The sequence below is a fragment of the Dipodomys merriami genome, unplaced genomic scaffold (assembly GCF_024711535.1).
Source record: "Dipodomys merriami isolate MVZ:Mamm:240054 unplaced genomic scaffold, mDipMer1.0.p SCAF_11, whole genome shotgun sequence".
Taxonomy (NCBI): domain Eukaryota; kingdom Metazoa; phylum Chordata; class Mammalia; order Rodentia; family Heteromyidae; genus Dipodomys; species Dipodomys merriami.
In genome coordinates, this window is record NW_027202382.1 from 34,374,806 (window position 1) to 34,396,778 (window position 21,973).

Consider the following 21,973-nt stretch of genomic DNA (forward strand, 5'->3'; position numbering starts at 1 on the left):
AATCATGGTTTAGACAAGGTTATAAGTCAATGGTAGAGGTGCATTTGAGTTCACCATCCCACTCCAGGACTCTCTCTCCCTCAATCATGTGAGACTGGAGCTATATCCATTTTCCTTCATGAATATCCTCATCTTACCCACGTCTCTGGTAGAGTACCAAGACAACAAAAGAGCGAAGATCTCCCACTGTCATTGGGAAAAATGCCTGGGCTATCTTTGTTTTGGGAGATTTATGGAAAAATAGCAATAGTCTGCAATCTGTAATCCTAACTATAGCAAGATTAGCACCACCTGGAAACTTGTTCACACCATAAATTATTGGATCCCATCTTAGCTGAATTAAATTAATAATTCTGGGGCATGGGTCCCAGCACCTATTTATCGAGCCTACTAGATAATTGTGCTAGCCTACTTGGTAAAGTTTGAGGGAAATTGTACTAAGGAAGACTCTAAGGCACTGATAGAGAGGTCTGTTACCAATGGCAACAGTTCTGTGGGTATTCTGGACTAATTTAACTGCATTGTTTGTTTCATTAGACACCCGTTTTCCTTTCCATTAATAGATTCTTACCACTGGTACTGGAATTGAAAGGAGCAGGTGAGAGGAGCATTGCTAGCTAGAATATGGTCAAAACCTTTTCTTTGGCACCTCTCTCTTTTGAATGAGGTTTTTCAGTGTAAAAGGTTATTGCAGGGAATGTACAAGATTCCATTTAAGGATCTCAGAAAGTTAGTCCACATTTCCTTACCCTGAGAGAGTATGTAGAATTGTGCTTCAAAATGATCTGTTTCCTTGGAATAAGACTGCTTTGCTTTTATGGTGCCTCTATCTGTTGCTACAGTCTACTTTCCTGCTCAATTAATGTTGACGTTGTCATGATGACTTAGTTTGGCCAATGGGATATTAGCAGGTGTCATATGAGGCTTTAAACTTGCTAGTACATTGTTTCCTTTTTAGCTAGTTTAAATTGACATTACAAAAATGCCATTAATTAGGGCCTTTAGTAGCAGACATATGTTTCTTACATTTCTGGACACTGGAAAGTTCAAGATTTAGGTAGTAGATAAAGATTTATCTAGTAGATAAAGTGCCTAATAAGGCACTTGTCTTGGTTTGCAGATCATTGTTATTGTTTTTGTGTGTATCTTCTTACAGGGCAGAGAGAGAAAACTCTCCTGTGACTCTTCTCCTAAAATCACTAATCTCACTATGAAGATTCTATTCTCTGACTTGATTAACTCTTATGGGCCCTGTGAATTTTAAAGAGCCACACATATTCAGTCCAGTCTTTAGTATATTTCATAATCCTGTTAATCTCCTAGACCATCCACAATAAAGGCTTGTACTAGATAGTCAAAAAGATGTGCATGACATCCTAGATCATAACTATAACCAACTTTTAGCTTAAGAGTCAAGTCTAAATGATTTCTCCTTGAAGGCTCATGAGTGCAAAAAAAATAAATGTTTGTTTTAAACCATTAAGATCTGATATGTGCATTATCTTGCCCATGTAATTGTAACACCGCTCTACAGTATTTTCACAATAAATAAAAAGAAAAAAAAGATCGGATATGTGTTACCAGCATAACTGATGAATACACTGAGGTTGCCTAAGGAACTACTGAAGCCTTCAGAAAGGGTGTCAAATAAACATGAGCTTTCCTAGTCCTATTGAAGAAGTCTTCAATTAGAAACTTAATGACAAGAAGAGAGAATTCTGTGGATGTAGAAACTCCAGGTAGATCATTCATTACTCCCACAACTAAAACGAATAGAAAATGCTACATATATTTTAAAGATGTTAGCAAATTGAAATAGTCTAAAACAGCTAAATTATAGAAAGAGTGGCACCTGAACACAAAATAATGGCTACTTTCTTCCTGGAAACTTGTTTCATGTCTACTCATGAGGATAGAAAATTGTACCTTCTGAAGGCTGAGAGGCTTATGTGGAGCCATCCTGAGCCAAAAAGACTTTTTAAAAATACGTATTATCCTTAAGTAGTTGGACAAAGGAGATGCCATTTAACAAAGCAGTTCAGAATTATAATGCATCTTGATCAACATCACCCCTTTCATCAATCTCACCCATCCCTCCCAACCAATCACTTCTCTTACATTTCTTAATTTTTGTGTCTGGACATTAAATTTTTGATTGCATTCTCTCCTCCTTTCCATTAGTTTAGCTTTCCCCTCTAGCCCCATCACACACCTTGCAAGTGTCCATTACCTGGTGCTTACCTTGTTAGGCTTTGGCTTTGCCTTTCTAAGGAATTACACTATTTGAGTTCTCCGTTGAATCCACTATATTTCAGTTAATACATTTGTAAATACTTGCATAACATACAACATATTTGCTTCTAGGTTTGTAAGCTAAATTTAGATTTATATACAAGGGAAAACATATCTTTTGTCTCTCTTGGCCCAATTTACTTCACTAAATATAATTTTTTCTAAGTCTATTTCTTTATTAATGGTATGATATCATCCTTCTAGTGAATGAGTAAAATTCCATTATGTATATAGCATCGTCCATTGAATGGAATCTAGGCTGATTCCATACCTTGGTTATGGTGAATAGTGCTGCAATGAGCATGGTTGTGTTGGTGGCTTTACTGTATCCTGGTTTGTGATCATTTGGATAAGTGCCAGAAGTGAAATTTCTGTGTCACGGGGTAGTTCTATGTTTAGTTTTTTGGAGGAATCTTCATACTACTTTCCAGAGGGGTTGAACAAGCTTACATTCTTAGCAATAGTGTATTAAAATTCCTTTTTTGTTACATCCTTGCCAGCATCTGTTACTATTTGGGCCTGGATAGTGGCCATTCCAAGTGGTGGAATCCCAGTGTTATTTTGATTTGCATTTCTTTTTTGGCCAAAGATATTGAGCATTTTTCCATGTGTCTGATGGCCATTTTTATTTCTTATTCTCAGAGGTCTCTCTAGATAATTATCTCATTTAGTAATTGCCTTGCTGGTTCTTTGGGGGTTTAATTTTTGAGCTCTATCATCATATGGCCTGATATTATGGATAACATTCACATTTGTGAGAACCAACCCCTCAATCACAAACAATACATCACTAAATCTCTCACTGTTAAATCCTGCCCCCAACATGATTTGGGGTGGGTGAGCATTTTAATTGAATGAACTTCAGAGCTGAGGAGGAAAGTGGGAAACCTGACTTTACTTGGAGATCCTCAGAACTCAAGATTCTGGCTCTACCAGTAATCTATGTACAGTATAACTTGACCTTAGACACTTGACACTGGGGAGGGGGGAGTAAATAAAACCACAACCCAGATGTGACCTAATTCAACCATGATTAAATTTAATTGAATTCTCATCATTTCCTTTCTCTAATTTATTGACTTAGTAAAAGGTTTGCCCTCTGGGGTAAAATAGTACTTGCTCCAGGCTCTAAAGTTGTTTAAATCACTATATCTAGCAGCAGTAAAATTTCTAACTATGTAAAGAAAGAGAATACTGTTATTCATAAATAAGAAGCAAAAGTAGTAACCAAAATAAAACAGGAAAACAGACTTGTGCACAGATAAGATACTAGAATTAACCATAGCTTTTAAGCAAGAATAAAACACTAAGACATTTAGAAGAATGAAAAAGATAAGAAACATAAATTTAATGGATACTAAGAATGTTTAACATGCATCCAAATATCCACTCTTAAACTGAAATGTGCAATACCTAAAACTAAGAATTAATTGGATAGCCCTAACAGTAGACCTCATACAAGTGAATAAGGGAACAATGAGTTCAAAGACAAATCAATAGAAATTATCCAACTTGACGCACACAGAGAAAAATAATGAAAAAAGACACATGTGGAGCAATAACAAATGATGTAATTGGAGTACCAGAAGGAGAGAAGGGTGAAGAAATATTAGAAGAATTAATGGCCAAGGATTTTCCTAAGCTGATTAAGTAGAACAATACACAGATTTAAGAGTAGCCTTGAAACTTATCCAAGTTGAAGATAATGCTTGCCAGTTTCAAGATGCCAGAAATAGTGAGTGGATATTCTCACTTCCTCTTACACCCAAATCTTCTCCCTTTGTTCACAACCAGGTACTGACTTTCTGATCCAGTAGCTCTGAGTGTCTTACAACACCCTGCCCCATGCTAAAGAAATTCAACATGTGTGCTTATCAAAACCTCCATCAATATCATCACCAAATTTAGACTAAATCTGAGTCCACTTAATGCTCCCAAGTGGTGATGCTGTTATATATATGTGTGTGTGTGTGTGTGTGTGTGTGTGTGTGTGTGCATGTATGCAGCCATATACATGTATACAAATACATGTATACAGACATATACATGTATATATTTGCATGTATACAGACATATACATGTATACACACGTACATATGCACAAATGACACCACTTGTATGGTGAACCTGTTCCAAAGACAATTTTTTTCATAAATGTACAATCATGCCTGGTTTGCTATGAAGCTGAATTTCTGCCCAACTGAAGTACTCTCAGTACTCTCAGTTAGCTAAACAAACCAAGAGGGAAAAAATATTAAGGAGACTAGTTAATCCTAAACAAAAGAAGAATGACACATTCCAATTAGAGATGAAAACTCATGCTAAGGAAATCATATGGGTACCGATTCATAAAACCACTGCAGATGACTAAGTCATTCAATATATGCTTGACAAAGAGCCTTGGTTTTTATATCTATCTATCTATCTATCTATCTATCTATCTATCTATCTATCTATCTATCTATCTATCTATCTATCTATCTATATTTGAAGTTCTATAACAAATACTTCTAGAGATTTTCTCCTCTTTGCCCACCACAAATGACTGGCTCCATGATCAGTTTAGCCTGGGATCTAATTCTGCCCACATAGGCTACACCAATGTTCCAATGGCTTGAAATCCTATTTTGGTGGAGATCTGGAATGTCCCCCCAAAGTGTTCTATGCCATTGGCTTGGTTTTCAGGGTGGTGCCATTAAGAGTTAGTAGATGTTCGAAGTTAGGGTTACTTGGAGGCCCTTAGTTCCTTGAAAGCATGTCTCTGGAGCAGGAGCCCTTGTCTACTTCCTCTTTTTCTTTGGCCATGAAGTGAGTGAGCAGTTTTTCTCTGCCATGTATTTCTACTTTACCATGGACCCAAAGCAATAGGTCCAACCAGTCATGAACTGGAAGTTTCAAAATTATGAAGCCAAATAAAGTATTTGCTTTTTATACATTGATTAACTCAGGTATGTTTGCCATTGTCAACAGAAGCAGACTAAAAATCATAAACCGTAAACTGGGTAACTCTTTTCTCATCAACCCATACCTTAGGTCTGAATGATGGGAGCTGCTCCCTGTCATGTCTCACCCCTTCCCTACTGCATATACCAACCTCCAATGCCCTGTTTCAAGTATGCTATTCTGGAGTTAATTGAAACCAACAAACATTAACTGAACAACAATGCTGTGCAAGCCACGGTACTACTTGAGGTAAATAGGTGCAGCTTATAAATTTCTTTTGTACAATAAACCCAAATAAAGAAGGAGTAGCCTAGGGGAACTTTGTTATAAAGGATTCTGAGACTTTCCAAACATTATGGTAGGGAATGTTGTGACTGATAATCAGTACGTCCCTGAAGCAAGGAATGAGGGAGAGGCAGGCAGAGCATTACATTCCTGCCCTCTTAGCTATAGGAAATAAACATGCATATTAAGGGCGCTGTGGTCTCAACAGAGTTTCTCAATCTAATGGGAAGGACAGACAAATACATAAATAGCTAAGCCAAAAGACACAAGGGCCAACAGTGAAATATTAACAATAATATTTTTGAGAAAGAAAAATATATTTTGACAGTAATGACTAAGAAAACGTATTGTAAACGTAACAAACTTTGAGCCAGGTTTTAAGTGGAATTAAATTATCTGTGAGTCCAACTGAAAGTTGGACAGCGAGTGGGTTTTGGATTCAATTTTGTATTTTTTTCCCTTCCTTTATTTCTGAGGACCTAACATTTTGTTTTGGATTTTATGTTTTTCCACTATGGTTTTATGAGATTGGAGAGAGTTAATGTCAAATATTGAGTCCAGATTCCTTCCCTAATATTTTTCAGGACATTATTTCACCGTCTTCCAACCCATGCTTTGTACATCCCCATATTCAGCCTATTATTTTGCCCCTCAACCATGTTTAGGACTCACAGAAGAAGAGGATTTCTTTCTAGCTCATAGCAGCCTGGCTGGCATATTACTGCCAATTGCCTCCCCTGAAATAAGAGGTTTTCCTTTCCCAAACCACACTACGTCTTTGAAATAAAGTGATACTTAGAGATTTAATTCATAACTCTTTCTTTTGGCTCCAAGTACTATTTGCCTATTGAGTTACAGGTATAGGGGTCAAAATTAGTTAAACTCCCCATCATTCAAATGAAACTGAATTAAGAGCAGAGACCTGTGTCAATATGATGCCTCTGATTTGCTCTAAGACATCCAGAAAAATCACAGCTCTGGGTCTTCATCTGATCATGAGTCAGGTGAGAGGGTTTGTGAACCTCTATGATATCTGTGTGCTATTCTAACATCATCTTATGTAATGTCTATAAAAAGGATAGCATTATCAGGCATTGTGTGATGAGAAAAGAGGTGAGGATCTGTTACTTAGAAGCTGCTTCAAGTCACCTTTCTCAGGCCAATTGAGAAGTCGGTTATTCTTACTAGAAGTGTTGGAAGGTATAAGCAGTTCTTCAACTATAGATTTCAAAACACAGAGTATGTACCTAGCCTGAATACACACCCAGCTGTAGGCAGGAGAGAAGTGGAATAAAAAGTTTTTCCTGAATCTACTAAAAAAAACTAGCATCTCAATTAGACATCTTGATGGTAAGCGTATGAGTGGCCATAGGAAAAAAGAGAGAGTACCACTCAGGAGCACCGAATTTTTGACACAGTAATCTTCCTCACCAGTAAAAAGTGTTGCAATGAATGTTCTTGGGAGATCTAGGAAAGGAGTGAGCAGATGGTCAGAGACACAGGAAGAGAGAGGATCTCCCTCCCTCCCTCTCTCTCTCTCTCTTGGTCTCTCTCTGCGTCTTCATCAATCAGTTTTAAACTCTATCCTCAAATTAAAAGTGAGCCAGTCACTACCCAAGAACTTGGCATTTCAGAACTACAGTCAACAGTTATTTCCATTTTGAAAGCACAGAACGAAAAGAAAAACCATAATAACAAAAATCAAAACAAAGTGTTATATGAATCAACTAAGTGTAATTAATTAGTAGTCTTTTTTTGATTACTTATGAATGTATTTGGAATTCAGAAAGAAAAGTCCAATTAACAGAGTTTAACAAAGGCATTCCAAATGAGGGTGGATTTGAATTGTTATTGAAGAATGGGGGATGGTATTGCAAAGTGCATATTTAAGCTTCTGAAAGTAGAAAACACAACATGAATGTAACATGCACATTTCAACAACGGGCAAATGCTACAATCATATATTGCATGAAAAGCAATATGGTAAGCAAATCCACAGAAGTAGGTCCCAATATGGACTTGTTTAGAGAGGGGAAACATACCTTTTATGTTACTGATAAGCAGGTAATACAGACAGATCTTTAGATGGGTGAAAAGGAGGTTGATTTTGGGAAGGCATTCAAACCAGACAGTGGAGTTTGGGCTTAACCTTGAAGGCAGTATTAAGATTTGTTAATAGGCAACAGGAAACAGGGAGTGACAATGTGAGAACTGGATTTGCAGATAATGCGATAGCTCATGAAAGAGGAATTGGCACTGGTGGCTGATTTAGAGATGGTTACTGAAATACAGCCAGGCATATTGAAGACCTATAACACATGGTTAGATGCTCAAAATATCTAAACCAAATGGATGAAGCTTCAATTGCTGTTTCAGGAATGGAGATAAAATGTCAACTCAGACAATTTAAATGAATAGATGTCATCTCTTCATGAAAACTTTGATACACAAGTGAATAATTTCAGGAAAATCTCTCTAGATTGTCTACATGTACCTTAAATGTTTCTGCTCTCTAATATTTGCTCAAGGGAAATGAATATATAAATCCACTTTGGAAATACATTTTCCATTGAGTCTAATACATACAAGAAAGATAGACAACTCTTCATAGTACATCTTGTTCTAGCCAATTGAAGTCCCATAAAACTCATGAAAAATTGCTAGGGGGTGTTTCTTAACCGATTTGTCTGGCTTCTTCATTTCAAAATCCCCCCCCAAAGAATTCACCAAGTCTGAATTCTATAAATGGAGAATTCAGAAAGAATTTGAATTTTCTTGAGGTATTTGATACACATTGGCCTATGTAAACTTCCTCTCTGTCCTTTTTATGTGACATGATACTCTTCTCATTTAATGACAAATGAAAGTCATAAAGGAGGTAAGGTTTAGGCTATCCATACCCAGCCAGGTTGTGGATGTCCGGGAATTCAGGTTACCTCTTTTGGAAGACATACTTTTTTCTCTTTATACCATGCAGGGACTATGCCTCCAAAACCAGAACATTTTATTCTTTGATTCAAAGTGACATGCTGTAAATAACTCTCTCTTTCCAAGTGCTCTGTCTCCATACTTTACAAATTAAAACCAAAAATCCATAAACATAAAACCAAGGAGTTCCTACAAGGACAAGACTCTCCTCGAGTGTGACTTGATCCCAAATGAAATCTGAAGAAAGACTTTTGTTCCAAGGTCTGGCCTTAAGAATGTGGTTTTGTTTTGTTTTTATTATAAGCTGCAAACACATCTATTCCTTGGTCACTTTTATTCACTTCTTTGTTCAATGAATGAATGTTCTGACTCATGCCTCAATTGATTCGCAAGAGATTTTATGTTTAGACTTAGCTCAGCTGGATTCCAAGGACCATGGCCTAGTCCTTTTCTGGAAAATCGATTATGGAACTGCAGCACTGGAAAGGGAGGAGATGTGGTGATACTTTTAAATGTAGCAAGGCCACCTTTGGTGTCCCCATAATTCACAGTTGCCAGATTCTATTTCCAAAAGACTCCTGGATGTAAAAGCCAGGGCTTGGAGGAAGGAGACAGGCAACAATAGGCACAGAGAGAAGGCAGGAAACATGAAAACACTGCCCTGGTAGAGACTAGTAACAGTCTGAGTAACAAAGGACCTCACAAAGGTCCTCTGCTCCAAAAGTCTGGAGAACATACCAAGCCAAAAGGTAATGGCTAGTCCCTAAATGTGTGTTGGGAATAAAGATGTGCACAGACTGGTTGGTGCAGGGGTATGGTATAAAAGGTCGAGAGGGGTAATAGGAGAAGAAGTTCTATTCTTCAATAAATATTTGTGGACTTTTCGTATGTGTACAATGTGCAAGGCAGCAGAGATATAGTGGAGCAGACACAAATCCAGGTTAGAAGCATCTTCATCCTGTGATCATACAAATGTACACATCACAAACTGCGTTTAATGGAAAGGATCCATAGAGCTGAGCATGTGCATGAAGGTGTTCTGATTCCCTGCAGGGTGGAAGCATAGAGGCAGGAGGTGCTAGACATGTGAAGTTTTTGAAGAGAAAGTAATTCAATGTGTTCTAACACTATTCTAACCCCCAGTGTGAATGGAGGGCAGAGTGGAATAATTCAGGACCAGAGAAGGAGGAGAGAATCAACTCATACAGTATTTGGTGGGTAGGCTACTTAGAACATTTTGATAAGGGACTGATAGCTTATTATGGACAATCCGTTAATGATTGAGCACCATGGGTAGATTTGAATGAAAGAGTAAAGTGGCCAGATTTACAAGTTTTAAAGGTTGTCAGAGCCATACATATATAGAGAACTTGGCAAGTTACAAAGTTAACAAGTAGATTATCAGATCCAAGTAAGATCTGCTGAACCTAGCTTGTCACTTGTTGGTAAGTATGGATAGTGAAAAAAAGAGGAGCCAGTTTTTGCTTAGCATTTTGTATCATATCAGGGATCATAGCAAAAACTTGTCAATTCTCCTTTTAATGAATCCCTGTGACATGTCTACGAAGCAGAAGTATTTCTGATGCTTGACAAGTCAGAACATACTAACTTTAGATAAATCCATGTATCCAGTAATTCATTTAGGCATGTGTCTACCCATCTATTAGCTTAATTATTCACACAATTTCCAATGTCCCATGATGATAGCTCAGATATCATACTCAAGTACTTACAACCAGTGCTTATCAGAGCCAAATTCTACATCCAGGAAGGTCTTCCTTTATCTGAAACCCACATGGTTTTCATCGTAACCTACTGTGTAAATCATTACTTGGAGCCTTTGGTAAACTCTTGATTGAATCTCACTGAGGCCTGGTTATAATACTCTGGATGAATTAGTGCAAGGAAAGCCGGCAGACTCCAGCCACCCTCTCCCCCATGACTATTTGTGCCTGGAACTACTCCAGAACCTTTGTATACTTAGACCTCCATAAGCATCTTCCCAGGACAAGACTGCATTTAATGAGTTCTGCCATGGTAAAGGGGCCCTTGGCACTTCAGCCCATAGAAACGGCCTCTTAGGCCAAACCAAAAAATGAAGTGTACAGTCTGCCAGACTTTTGGATCATGAGGAAAAGAAATCTGGATTGAGTGAAGAAGAGCTATTAATTATAAACTCAGCTCAGGTCTGAGAGTGGGAAGAAGTGCTTCTCACAAAAATCACTTGTCTCAGATACAAGGAGGGTGCTGCCACGCTCCTGTTCATCTCAGAGACCCACAGAGGCCTCAGGGCAGCATGAATGCACACACATCCACATACATATGCTATTTGTACAGGTACATGCTTTGCCAAGCATTAGTTATGTTCCAGGCAAGACTTGGTAGACTAGTCTAAGAATACAATGTATGCTTACAATCTTATTTCAGTGTATTCCTACAATATCCCTTCATTGTTATCATATATGCTCTCCAGCAGTAGAGAAAAAATTCTACAGTCTCCTCCACTTCATCCTCCACATTTTTTTCCCAGACTCCTTTCTGACTTTTATGAGAAAGGGCGAGTTACTTATAAAAGACACTATTTTACATTGACATCTTTTTCCCTCCTGTGATCCCAGGAAAGGAGCCAACATTCATGACTTGGGCCCTTCCAAGGAATTATGCTACCCTGTCTCTCTGGGAAGACCCCAGGAAATGGAGAAATGGCCTTTCTACTGGGAGGGGTGGGAAGAATAGACTATGATTAAAAGAGTCTCTGCTTCTTTCTTTCAGGAAGCACAGCTAGGTAGAAGACCCTGGCCTGACAGGCATCCTGTTCAAGGAAACAGAAGTGAACTACCCTTCCATGGTCAATCTAAAAGTCTTCCGTGCAAGGCATCTCAGAACCCTGCACGGGAGCTGTGTCTTGGAAAGAGGAAACCAAGAATAATTGAATAACCAAAGGACCAGTCTTTCAGAGGTACACTGCAGGGACTATAGTGATCTCATGTTGGTTTCTTCCCTGATTTTTGATATTCATTCCACCCTCAAGGCAAGAGAAGTGGGTAACTTGCATAATTCCATAACTATTTTCTTAGACACCATTCATAAACCTACAAAAATGATTCCAACTCCTGCATATGTGTACACGTGCATCTGTTTGTGTGCACAAAGTCAGGGGTATACATGCTGTAGGGCCATCTCTTACAGATTCTCCTACAGCTGTTTGTGAAAGTAATGGACTTCTTAAAAGCCCAAATTAGCATTATTGAATGGCGTAGAAAGCAGGGAGGGGGGGGGAAGGAGGAGACAGCTAGCAAGTAAAGGCTTCTTGATTAGGGGCCAGGATATCTTTTACCAAATGCAACATGAAGACCATGTTTAGAGTAGAGGCAATTGATTGCGTGGCATATTGGAAAGCTCCCTTTCCCCCATAAAAATCTCCCCTCAGCAATTCTTTAACACCCTGAATCTTCTTTGACATGTTGCTCTCTTATAAAGTGGTTTTGCTGGTTGTTGTTTGCATTTGAGGTTTTGTTGTTGTTATTACTGGTCCTGAGGCTTGAAATCAAGGTCCTGGCATTGTCTTTGAGCCTCCTTGTGCTCAAGGCTAGCACTTTACCACTTGAGCCACAGCACTACTTCCAGCTTTTTCTGAGTAGTTTATTGGAGATAAGAGTCTCAAGGACTTTTCTGCCTGGGCTGGCTTCTAACCCCAATCCTCAGATCTCAGCCTCCTGAGTAGCTAGGATAACAGGTGTGAGCCACAGGTGCCTGGCCTTGCACTTGAGTTTTTGTTATCCTTTTATATATACTGTGCATATGGACAACTGTCTGCAGGGGTGAACCTACCATGGTGACGAAGGAGGATTGAACAAGGAGAGGAAAGTGAGGTGGGAACTGAGTCAATGCGACCATCATCATCACCACCATGAGCAACAGCATCCCATATCCACCTCCACATCCTTTGTACAATGTGGCTGAAGATCATTAGGAAAAGCAGAGCTGAGTAAGGTCATCAGTCCATGATAATGGAATGGCAAAGCCTCCTATGGGTGTGACTTGGGGATAAGTAGCTCTGCAACATTAATAGTTCCTTTAGCCTCTTCATGCTTTCTTTTATTTGGGGGGGGGGGTCCGATCGTGGGGCCTGAACTCTGGGCCTGGGCTGTCCCTCAGCTCTTCAGCTCAAGGCTAGTGCTCTACCACTTGAGCCACAGCACCACTTCCAGCTTTTTTCTTTTTGCTTATGTGGTGCTGAGGAATCGAACCCAGGGCCTCAGGCATGCAAGGCAAGTGCTCTACCACTGAGCCACCTTCCCAGCCCTCTTCATGCTTTCTTAAAAGAAATCTGTCAGAATTCTGACAGATGTCTGAGTCCGATGAGTGAATGCTAGGTCCCAACCAGTGTTCTCTAGTCTTTGCAACCTGAGAGATCCAATGGAGGCTGCCTGCAGGAAGAAACCTCTCATAGAGGAGCATTTTGGCTCAGAGAAGAAAGAAGCTTGTCTGAGGTCCACACATCAGGCCCAGTTTTGGAGTTGGGACTGAAGCTCAGCTCTCTAGATTCCATTCCAGAGCACTTTTCAGTGCCATACTGTCACAAATCAACCTCGAGGACTAAGCAGAGATAGAGGCATGCATGACTCCTTTGCTCCCTTGAGAAACTCACCTTAGTCATAATCCCATTCCTAGCTAATGGGTCCCTTTGGGGTATTCTACGCTTCCTGAGTTTGGGCAGTGGTGGCTGATCTAGACTGTTTCTGAGGCTCCCTTTAGTTTTGATGAGCCAGCTCACATACCATGGAAGCTGTCAGATGTCCCAGTAGGAGGAGGAAGATGCAGCATGACAGGTGGTGTCCCTGACTCTGAGGGGGACTTGGCAGGACTTCCTCCCCTGATGAGGAGAGGGAAGGCCGGGCCTAGCAGGAGGATCTTCCCACTTTGGACAAAAGCTATGATTCACCAGGTGGAAAAAGGGTAGGAGGCAGGCACACCAGTCGGTGGCAAGGGATGCCACAAAAGTTGTTTGTGATCTTCTAAACCCTGGGGCCTCCAGACTTCATTGTGCCCAGAGAGAAAGGCTGAGGATGACTCAGGCAAGCCCCAAAACTGTAATTCACAATGTTCTCACACAGATTCAAAGAGGACACTATTTTTGAGATTTAAAAATATATATATATTTCAGGATTATTCAGCATGTTTTAATGACTCGGCGCTCAGAGGGGTCTTCCTAAAAGAAGAACTAGGTCATGGCATCTTCTTGCTTAACATATTTCGGGGACTTTCACAACACTCGCTGCAGCCTCCAGAGTCAAATGTGTTCTTCGCCCTTGCTCTGATTTCCTCCCAGCACCCCCTCCACCCATCATGGCCAGACTCTATTCACCATGGTCCTGTACCTTTCTCCAATAACCCGGCTCGTTCCATTCACCCTCAAGGCTTTAGCACATGCCCACAGATCTTCCTTCAGGTCTCTGGTCAGAAAGGTTCTTCTTAGCCTTCTCCAATCTCAATTAGGACCTCCTCTGTCATTCTTGCCTATAAGAGCATCATCTTCCCCCTCTGATCATCTACCTCTACTTGTAATGATATACTTGTTTCCCCAGTTATTAGTCTCATCCCTGGTAAGATCAAGGGTCACATTTATTTTTCCATCCCTCACACACCAGTCCCTCACCTTGTGCCTAGAAAACAGAGAGCCGTGACTAAAAGATTTTCTTTTGCTTTAAAGAAGAAAATTATAATCACTGAGTCCAACTATCAGGAAGAAGTACTATAAAATGTGGAATGTCCATAGTCTTTTTTTCTGAAGTGCCTTCAGGTAAATCTGTACATATATGTAACTCAGTACTTGGTATCACCCCTCCAAGGGGAGGGCTGCTTCAACTCCACAAAATGTAGAGACTGGTATAGGAAACCTGGAGGTTTCCAATGCTCTTTTAGTAGTGAACAGGTTTGCTTGCCCAAACTTTGTTTAACTTTTGTCTATTACCCATGTGAGATCAATGATTTTGGCAATGTAGGACCATGGCCCCAAGGAAAAGGTTTTGGTAGAATCCTCATGTTTTCCCTAATGGAGCATCTTGGCTTGGACAGTGAATGTGGTTTTTATAGATGTAAACAATAAAAAGTTAAGAATGAATAAACACAAAACAATAATAAGATCAACTAAAATGTGTTCCCCTTATCAGTCAGTTCTAGACAACGGTAATGATAAGATGTTCTTCTCTGCCAATGCGATGTTCCCTTCTCCCCTCCAATATTTCATGTTGCAGATCCCCATGTCTTTTCTCCAGGCAAGACTTATCCAAAGCCCTCACTGAAGAAGTAGCTGATTTGATCAGATGGTCTGAATGTCCATAATGGGCAGCTTCAGAAAGAAGACATGCAAATGGAATTTAAGTCAGCCTACAGGAAATCAGAGCTCTAGTGTTAACCTGTTGGGTAATCCCAGGACAGAAGCCATGTCACTGATAAACAGGATTAGACAGAGGTGAAGAGACAAAACAGTGGCGAGACACAAGACATTCAAACCCAAGAATTGTAACAACCTACATTCAAAGGCAAGTTGTGTCCTTTAGAAAGGTGTTGAGACCCCATTACTGATATAACTTCTTTAAGCCTACGTTGTTATCTATAAAATGGGGACAACAAAATGACCTACATTAGAGTATGTCTTTGATGATTAGAAAAGGAAAGCCAGGCAAATTGTTCAACTAGAGAATAATAATCAAGATATGCAAACTAGAGTCATTGTTTGGAATTTCTATATCTAATATTCTCCTTCTTGTGATGTCTGTTTGCCAGCTTTAAAAATACAGGTGATTTCAGAGTATCTTAGACACCAATATTTCAAGGTCACCTCTCTTCATCTGAGTAAGATACTTGGCAAGGGATGGATATACAAAATGCTCAAGCCCCCATAAACCCTTGCAAATCCTAAAAAAGGAGTATGAAAATCGTTGCTTTTCTTGCTGAACATGATAATACAATACAACAAAGAGTTGAAGAAATCGAACTGGGGCAATTGCTACTCTCTGGAAACTACTTGTATGTTCATAAAATAGTAATAAAAACTAAAAAGAATCCTCTTAGAATTAAGACTGAGATACTAGCTAGTCTCTCCAATGTTAACAGGCCTCATGAGTTCCCTTGGACCAAACTAATTCCCTGTCTTCTAACTAATTCTAAAATCCCTAGTAAGGATTGAGCACACTAAGTCTATTAGGAATGGAGATATTTTACCCTGTACCACATATCTTACTGATGTATTTGTGATTTCATAGTTGTAGAGAGAGAAAAATGAGTAGAGGAAATACCATGGGCTGCATGACTGCCAAGTGTCTAGCCCTGTGCAATACACTTGTGCAACATTTTACTTTATCCCCAGTTATCTTTCCAGACATTTCTATTTCTAGTTAGACTTGGAAATGGATGCTCAAAGAGGCAAAGTAAGTTGTCCAAGATGACACAGGCTACAGGGAATAAATTAAATAACACTCAAAGCCTGGTATTATACCATCTGAGCCATGCCTCCAGTCTCTAGAGCACATGTCAAAACTTAGGTCTGAAAAATCTCTTTTCACAATGTATCTTTCAAGGATTATTCCTTATTCAAGTAGGCTGGGGATATGTGGGTAGAGAAAGAAAGACCTCTAAGGGAGCAATCATATTAACTACTATCACATAAGAGTCTTAAGGACAAGTTAAATTAAAAAGGTACAAAGACCCCACTACCAACATAGTTTAATACTTGGGGAGGTTTTCAAATCATTTGTAATTCTTTGGTCATCTTTTCTGGGAAAATGGGAAGGAAGTATCATGGAATGTAAATAATTTTTGGTGCCACGTTTCTCCATCTTGCATCTTGAGGACTTTTGAATTCTTCTTTAATGAACTCTGCTTCTGAGTTTTCTTTTTTTAATAATTTTTATTGTGAAAATACTGAACAGAGGGGTTACAATTACACGAGCAAGGTAATGAGTACATTTCTTATCCAGCATTGTTGCCTCCTCCTTTGTTTTCCCCTACCATCCCTTCCCTCCCATCTCCACATCTATATTCCCCCCCACCCCCACCTAAATTGTAAAGCTCCTTTTCCAACATAGTGTATTGTACATCTCATTGTTGCAATGGGTCAACCTGTAACCATATTTAAATAATTTGTTTTTTCCCTTCCCCTCCCCAAATGATACCAACACCAAATACAATGAAAACAGGGTTATACCATGGGAGAAGGACATACAAAGCAACAAAAAAAATCATGTGGTACCTTATAAATATGTTAGAAACAATAGCAAGAAAGAAATAACCACTTGTGTCCTTATCTTGGGGTTCATTTCGCTTAACATCATCTTATCTGACCTTTTCTGATGAGTTTTCTGCATCAGCTTTGTCTGGATCCTGGTGGCATGGCATTATCTCTCAAGTGGAGTGGAATTTTCCACTGACAATAAAACTGGTTCTGAGTGACAACAGCCTCCTACCCAGAACCTGGAGCAGGCCCAGGAATCAAGTTCCTGGAACTGCTATCAAATCCATAAGCTCTGCTGTCCGGGGGCTGGACCACCATGCCTTGTGTGGGTAGGTGCCCCTGCTGAAGCCTAGCTCTGAGAGCTGATGGGTGCGTTCTGCTCTAATAGCAGAACAGAGCACACAGAGAAACCCACTCCCTTCTGCAGGCCCTGGAACACATTAGTCATAGTGATGACTAGGGCTGATTCAAAGCAACGAAGGATACAGTACAGAACAGTGGAGGAGGAGGAGGCCCTTGGGGATGGCCCAAACCAGCCTCAGTAAATTCCTCATAAGGAAACTGAGGCCTGGAGGGTAGCAGTGACTCTTGGAGCTAAGCACAGCTCTTTAAACCTTCACATGTGTAGCTGTTAGAAGAAAGGGAGTATCACCTTCAACACATCGTATGAATTGCCACCTAAACCTTGCAGTCATAGTCATTCATTTATTCATTCACTTACTAGTTTATCTGTTCAGTTCACTAATACTAAAACAGTGCCCACACACACCAACTGTACTGGGCACAAGAACCTTAGGCTTTACAGATTCTTCTCAAATGTCACTTTCTCAGTGAAATTACCTCTCCCCCCCCCATGGTACATCTTCACACAATGATAGCATACAATAATTTACAAATAACTATTTTTAGAGCTACTTTATTAGCTCATTCAACCACTGACAAACATTTATTTACCATTTTCTATATGCAAATTCCTAGGCTAGTGTTTAGTATTCAGTGATACATACCTCAGTGGTCTGTATACATTTCATCTTCTTAGATCTAGTTCAGACTCTTTGATGCTGAGAAGGACTTCGTGTCGCATGTCTGTGTAGATTGTTGGCAGGCAATTGCTACATTTGGTGTATGGATATGGCATGCTATGAGTGAGATTGGATAGAAATTTCAAAGTCCATACAAAGATGACTGGAAAGAACAAACCCCAGAAATGGGAAAAATGATGAGGTTATTACATGAGTCTTTCAAGAGATAATAATCCAATTTATCTCATGCAATGCCAACGACTCCTTACTTTGGCTAACAATGCCCTGTGTAGATTAACATCTGGATAGCCTTCTTAATTCCTGCTTCACTCTGCTACATTCTGCCCACTACCTAAGGAGAAGACACTCTGGCTTCCTTCTTAGTCCCAGATCTTTCTCAGGAATTTTGTTGATGCTTTTCTCTCTGTCCATAGTACAAATACTCCTCAATTTATGATAAGCCCATCTTTATGTGAAATAAAGTCCAGTACCGGATGGATTTACAGCTGAATTCTACAAGACCTTCAAGCAGAACTCACACCAATACTCCTCCATCTCTTGAATGAAATTGAAAGCAAAAATTCACTACCAAGCTCCTTTTATGAAGCCAGCATAACCCTCATCCCCAAACCAGGCAAAGACTCATCAAAATAAGAGAACTATAGACCCATTACTTTGATGAATATCAACACAAAACTTCTCAACAAAATCTTGGTGAATCGACTTCAACAACTCATCAAAAGAATCATACACCACGATCAAACAGAATCCATTTCAGGGATGAAAAGCTGGTTCAATATATGTAAAACAATTAATATAATTCATCACATCAACAAGACAAAGATAAGAACCACATGGTTATCTCAATGGGCTGGGAAGGTGGTTCAGTGGTAGAGCGCTTGCCTTGCGTGCATGAGGCCCTGGGTTCAATTCCTCAGCACCACATAAGCAGAAAAGAAAAAGCTGGAAGTGGCACTGTGGCTCAAGTGGTAGAGTGCTAGCCTTGAGCTGAAGAGCTGAGGGACAGCGCAGAAGCCCAGAGTTCAGGCCCCACAATCGGAGATGCAGAAAAAGCATTTGACAAGATCCAACACCCCTGTATAATGAAGGCTCTGAAAAAACTAGATATCCATGGTATATTCCTCAATATAATAAAGGCTATATATGACAAACCTACAGTCAACATTATACTGAATGGCAAAAAGTTAAAGCCATTTCCTCTAAATTCAGGAATGAGACAAGGGTGTCCACTCTCACCACTCCTCTTCAACCTAGTATTAGAATGCCTAGCTACAGCAGTAAGACAAGATGCAGACACAAAAGGGATCCAAATAGGGAAGGATGAAGTAAAACTCTCCCTCTTTGCAGATGACATGATCTTGTATATGGAACCAACCCAGATGCCCCTCAGTAGATGGATGGATCAAGAAAATCTGGTATATATACAAATGGAAGTCTATGCCTCCATCAGAAAGAATGACATTGCCCCATTTGTTAGGAAAAAAAATTATATCAAGTGAAGTAAGCCAGGCCCAAAGAAACATAGGTCCCATGGTTTCCCTTATTTGCAATAACTAGTATATGTCTGAGACAAACAGAAACTGTCAGACAAGTTGATATTAGGCGAAATGAACCCCACAATAAGGGTTCAAATGTTTGTGGGTTTTTTTTGCGATTGTTTTCAACATATTTATAAGATGATTTCTTTGTTGCTTTGTATGTACCTCCCCCAGGGTATAAGCCCTGCTTTCACTGTATTTGATGTTGATATAATTTGTAGAAGGGAAGGGAAAAAACAAGCTGTTTGAATAGGGATACAGGTGGACCCATTGCAGCAATGAGATACACAAGATGTTATGTCGAAAAACAAACTTTACAACTTTGGCGGGGCGGGGGAGGGGGTGGGGATGGTAGTAGAGGGTGGGGGGCAGGGGGTGGAGATGGGAAGGGATGGTATGGGGAAACAAAGGAGGAGGCAACAATGCTTGATAAGAAATGTACTCATTATCTTGCCCATGTAATTGTAACCCCTCTTTATGGTATTTTCACAATAATAATAATTTAAAAAAAGAAAGAAAAAGAAAAGAACCCTATAGTCTCTACTCCCAAGTTACTTGAGCTGATCAGAAACTTTGGCAAAGTAGCAGAGTACAAAATTAACCCTCAGAAATCAATGGCTTTTCTGTATGCCAATAATGAGAAGAGCACGGTTGAAATTAGGAAAACAACCCCTTTTGTAATAGCCCCACAAAAAATAAAATACTTAGCAGTTAACTTAACAAAAGAGGTGAAAAACCCGTATGACAAAAACTTTAAAAATCTGAAAAAGGAAATTAAAGGAGAACTCAGCAAGAGGGAAAACCTCCCATGCTCCTGGATTGGAAGGATCAACATCGTAAAAATGGCAATACTGCCAAAGGCTATCTACAAATTCAACGCGATACCTATCAATATTCCAACCTCATTCTTCAACTAAATAGAAGAAGCAATCCAAAAGTTCATATGGAACAATAAAAGACCCCAGATAGCAAAAACAATCCTTTTGTTCATGCCACTCCTTTATTTTTTTTTGTTTTTTATTTTAATTGTGAAAATACTGTATAGAGGGTTTACAATTAAATGGGCAAGATAATGAGTACATTTCTTATCAAGCATTGTTGCCTCCTCCTTTGTTCCCCTTCCGAACCCTTCCCATCTCCCACCCCCTCACTCTCCAAAGAACAATCCTTAATAGAAATAGAGTAATATCAATTCCAAACTTCAAACTCTACTACAATGCCATAGTAATCAAAACAGCTTGGTACTGGCACAAGAACAGACCTGAGGACCAATAGAATAGGACTGAAGACCCAGAAATGAACCCACAGACCTATAGCCACCTAATCTTTGACAAGAGAGCTGAAGAAATACAATGGAAGAAAGACAGCCTTTTAAGTAAATGGTGCTGGCAAAATTGGTTAAACACTTGTAGAAAACTAAAATTAGATCTGTATATATCACCCTACACCAGAATCAACTCCAAATGGATCAAAGACCTCAAAGTAAAAGCAGACTCCATGAAAACATTACAAGACAGAATACGAGAAACTCTAGGGCTTCTTGGCATAGCCCGAAATTTTCTTAATAGAGACCCAGAAGCAAAACAAACCAAAGAAAGGTTGGACAAATGGGACTACATGAAACTGCAGAGCTTCTGCAAGACAAAGAACATAGCTAGCAAGATCAACAGAAAGCCCACGGACTGGGAGATCTTCACTAGTCATACAACAGACAAGGATTTCACACCTAAAATATACTTAGAACTAAAAAAACTAAATCCCCCAACAACAAACCCTCAAAGAAACAACTGCCCGATTAACAAATGGGCTAACGACTTAAAGAGAGAATTCTCTGAAGAAGAAATAAGAATGACCAATAGACACATGAAAAAATGCTCAACCTCCCTAGCCATAAGAGAAATGAAAATCAAAACAACATTGAGATACCACCTCACCCCAGTTAGAAGCGCTATAATCAAGAACTCTAACAACAGATGATGCTGGAGGGGATGTGGACATAAGGGAACCTTACTGCACTGTTGGTGGTAGTGTAAACTTGCTCAACCACTCTGGAAAGCAGTATGGAGGTTCCTCAAAAGACTCCACATAGAGCTCCTTTATGACCCAGCAATCCCACTTTTGGGCATTTAACCAAAGGATCGCAAACAAGGTCATTCCAAAGCTACCAGCACAACCAGGTTTATGGCAGCATTATTTACTGTAGTTAAGATATGGAACCAACCCAGATGCCTCTCAGTAGATGATGAATAGATCAAGAAAATGTGGTGAAATTCTATGGCTCCATCAGAAAAAATGACATTGCCTCATTTGTTAAGAAATAGAAAGACTTGGGGAAAAAAACATAGTAAGTGAAGTAAGCCAGGCCCAAAGAAACATAGATCCCATGGTTTCCCTTGTTGCAGTGACTAGTACATGTCTAGGACAAGCAGAATTGGTCAAAGGCTATGTACATACGACCATATGAAATAATGTTAAGTAAAATGTACTCCATGACAGGGACACAAGGTTTCTTTTTTTCTCTTTCTTGCTATTGTTTTCAATGTACTTACCATATACTATGTGATTCTTTTGTTTCTATTGTATGTTCTTCCCTCATGGTATAACCCCTGGATTTGATGCTGGTGCTCTGCCCCTTGTATATATATTTTTGTAATTTGGGGAGGGGAAGGGATATTGCAGAAGGCTTAAGTGAGGATACATGCTGATCC